General features: G+C 49.7%; 1 pseudogene; it reads left to right on the forward strand.

Annotated features, from left to right (window-relative positions):
- Window positions 1-4,036, forward strand: part of LOC133394305 (large subunit ribosomal RNA) — an 8,865-nt pseudogene extending 4,829 nt beyond the window's left edge.
- Window positions 4,037-4,253: the final 217 nt, after the last annotated feature.

The following is a 4,253-nucleotide window of genomic DNA, read 5'->3' on the forward strand; positions in this document are numbered from 1 at the left end:
TGGTCTTATCAACCTTTGCGCAGATTGACGCAATTTTATTGAACGACGGCAGCACCCCAACTTATGTTGGACCAGGGCGTACGTCAGTAGTTGATCTTACTTTTGCGAGCAGAACAGTTGCAAGATCATTTAAGTGGGAGGTTTTATCTAGCTATATGAACTCTGATCATCGTGCGATACGAATAGATCTCGAGACGCAAAGCGTGCGTAATCTGTCCCGACCCATAACGGGATGGAGCATCAAGTATTTTAGCAAAGATATATTTGAAGTTATGATGCAAGCCGCTTTTGAGACCGAGGTCACTACAAGCGAAGACTTAATGCGTATACTTGTCACGGCGTGTAATGCGACGATGACCAAGCGTAAGAGGTACACTCCTAACAAGAGTGCATTTTGGTGGACGCTAGAGATTGAGGCACTTCGCAAAGAGTGCAAACACCGCGATCGATTAGCGCAAAGAGCATTTAATACTGATCTCTATTCTTCTTTTAGGGACGAGTTCAAGGTGGCAAGGAATGCCCTCAAGCGATTGATCAAGCATACCCGACAGAGGAAGTGGAAAGAGTTCCTGGGAACAGCGAACAACGCATCATTTGGTATTGTATATCATACGTTCAAGAAAGTGGCCGAGGGTTCGATTGGACCCCGAACCATGACATTGGACGAGTTTAGGGAAGTGGTGAGCGAGCTTTTTCCTACTCACCCAAACACGGTGTGGCCTGATTATCGTATCGATCAGCCACGAGAGTTTGAGATGGTTACTAATGATGAGATTCTTGCGGTTGCCAGGAGACTACCCAACAAGAAGGCGCCGGGACCAGATGGTATCCCGAATGAGGCGCTGAAAGTTGGTATGTTGACTGCAACCGATGCATTTTGCAGGGTTTACCAAGGCTGTTTAGAGAACGCGAAGTTCCCCGATGAGTGGAAAAGGCAGAGGTTGGTGCTAATACCGAAGCCGAACAAACCACCAGGGGAACCGGGTTCAGTTCGCCCCATTTGTCTACTAGACGGGGCAGGTAAAGGTCTAGAACGCATCATAGTGCAACGGCTAAATGCACACATCGAGGAGGTCAACGGACTGTCTGACGACCAATTTGGTTTCAGAAGTCGTCGATCAACAGTTGATGCGATTTAACGGGTAGTGGACATTGTTTCGGTAGCTAGAAGTAGAAACAGATACAGTGGACGGTATTGTGCAGTTGTTACATTAGATGTTACTAATGCTTTTAACAGTGCTTCATGGTTGGCGATTGCAAATGCATTACAGCGAATTAACACTCCTAAATATCTGTATGATATCATTGGTGATTATTTTAGGAATCGTGTGCTGATGTATGATACCACAGATGGACCGGCAGAGATTACAGTCACATCGGGTGTACCTCAAGGCTCGGTACTTGGCCCAACGTTATGGAACCTCATGTACGACGGTGTCCTACGAGTTGCAATGGTGGAAGGTGCACGGATTATCGGCTATGCAGACGATATAGTACTGTTGGTGGAAGGTAATTGTGTTGATGATATTGAAATTCTCGTTTCCAGCCAGATTCGCATCATCGACAGATGGATGACCGACAACGGATTAAAGATAGCCCCGACCAAGACCGAGTTTATTATGGTCAGTTCCCATCAGAGGATACAGCACGGGGCTATCAGGGTAGGTGATCACGTAGTACATTCGTCGCGCAGCTTAAAGTATTTGGGGATGGTCTTAGATGACCGCCTCGAGTACACTTCACACATCAGGTATGCGGTGGAGAGAGCGACGAAGCTATGGACCACCTTGGTAAGGATGATGCCTAATAAGGCAGGTCCAAGTAGTAATGTTAGGCGAGTAATTGCTCTTACTGTTGTGGCGAAGGTCCGGTATGCCTCGCCCATTTGGTGTCATACCCTTAGATTTGCTAACCGTAGACAATGGCTACGTCGGTTTTACCGGCCAGTAGTCCAGCGAGTTATCTCTTCTTTCAGGACAACTTCTCACGATGCAGTCTGCGTGCTTGCGGGAATGATCCCGCTGCATCTCCTCCTGGACGAGGACTCCAGGACTTTTCATCGGAGACGAGCAGAGAACATCGCCGGATCGGTTGCACGTAACATGGAACGTGTCACAACTATGGAACGATGGCAACGAGAATGGGATGAGAGTGTTCACGGTCGGTGGACATACCGTCTCATACCCGACGTCAACAGATGGATAAGTAGAAGATTTGGTGGTGTAGATTTCTTTCTTTCTCAGTTTCTTTCCAGCCATGGCTTCTACGCCTACCAGCTTCATCGGATGCAGTTAACGGGTTCGCCGCTATGCGATGCGTGCGAGGAACCTGAGGACGCCGAACACACGATATTCCATTGTGTACGTCATCGTGAACTGATCATCAGACTTCAGCATCAAGTCGACGAGGAGTTAACGCCGGAGAACATCATCGAAGTTATGTCTGCTAACAGATATAACTGGAGCATGGTTCATCAAGCAGTACGGACGATTATGATTCGACAACAACATCGAAGACACGTCATCGAACGAGGCGAACGACGTGCTTTGCTCGCCAACATCCAGTTGGCCTTGCAGAGCAGCGACAGTGACGACGAGTAACGACAAGGATTCATCGTAGTTCATCGTAGCTTCATCGCCGAGGGCTAGACAGTGGCTAATCACCACTGTTGGAAGCCATTCGTTGCCTGGGATGATGGACATCCACCGCCCGAGTGACGTCGATACCCTAACGGGTGATCCACTCGGGGCCGGTTGAAGGCACGGAGGGGTTTTAGTGAGTAAGAATCTCACACTACCGGGGTTGATCACCCAGGTGTCTTATGCAAGATTTCCCCTTCGATAACAAAAAAAAAAAAAAAAAAAAAAAAAAAAAAAAGGTAGCCAAATGCCTCGTCATCTAATTAGTGACGCGCATGAATGGATTAACGAGATTCCCTCTGTCCCTATCTACTATCTAGCGAAACCACAGCCAAGGGAACGGGCTTGGATGCACTAGCGGGGAAAGAAGACCCTGTTGAGCTTGACTCTAGTCTGGCATTGTAAGGCGATATAGGAGGTGCAGCATAGGTGGGAGGGCTTCCTCGTGGAGCTCGCCTCTGAGATACCACCACTCTTACTGTTGCCTTACTTACATGATTGGGTGGAACAAGCGCGGGCCCCAGGTCCGGATCGTGCGCGCACCTCCTCCGGGGGGCTGTGGCGGCGGTTCGCCTGCGCGCGCCCAATGCGCCGTGTTTCTCGCTCAGCGTCCAGTGTGTCGCTGGGTGGTGCCGCCGGGGAGACTGCATCGTAGCATCGTCGTGTGTAGCGTGTTACCCGCTTGTCCGACCGTGAGCCGTGGCCCGCAAGGGTACAAGCTTGCGTACGTCGGTGCATTCGTGGTGCACTGCTTCTGCGCGGTCGATCGTTTATGATGTCACGTTTGCCCCCGGTTCCGCGCGCCGCCCGGCTCGAAGACTCCTGGACAGGTCCTTTCGGTCCACGTCATGGACAGTGCCAGGTGCGGAGTTTGACTGGGGCGGTACATCTCCAAAACGATAACGGAGGTGTCCAAAGGTCAGCTCAGTGTGGACAGAAACCACACGCTGAGCATAAGGACAAAAGCTGGCTTGATCCCAACGTTCAGTACACTTCGGGACAGCGAAAGCTTGGCCTTACGATCCTTTTGGTTATAACGAGTTTTTAGCAAGAGGTGTCAGAAAAGTTACCACAGGGATAACTGGCTTTTTTTTTTTTTTTTATATCGAGTGGATTTTTATTGATCGTATGTTACATCGAAAAGAAAACCCAGCCCTCTCATAATCCGCCCCTTATGCCCTGCGAAGGGATTTAAGGGTGGACGTGATGCTCATAGGGAGCCTAACTTTTTAGCCGTGCGTTCGCACCTTTCCGTTTAATTTAAGTTGAAATTCTATTTTCCAAACTGTTCCTCTGAATTCATTCCCTTAAGGGGAGCCCTATATCTGTACCGAAGCACCTTTCTCTTTTTTTTTTTACACTTTCGTTGTTCTTTTTACTAAAGTTAGCTTTAGCGTGCCGCTCTTTCGGCTTCGGCTGCTGCTGCCTGCTGGGCAGCATCAAGTCCGCCTCGCTCGACGTCATCGGGTTCATCGTCACTTTCGCTCGACCAGGCATCATGGCCGAACAGCGCTCGTAGCATTTGGATTCCACCGTTCCGAATCATTCGTTGTCTTTCCCGCCAGCGGGCCACTCTCCGTCGCCCATCTTCGAGGCGAGCGGCCTCCCTGGGTG

Source organism: Anopheles gambiae, assembly GCF_943734735.2.
Source record: "Anopheles gambiae chromosome X unlocalized genomic scaffold, idAnoGambNW_F1_1 X_unloc_10, whole genome shotgun sequence".
In the NCBI taxonomy this organism is placed as follows: Eukaryota; Metazoa; Arthropoda; class Insecta; order Diptera; family Culicidae; genus Anopheles; species Anopheles gambiae.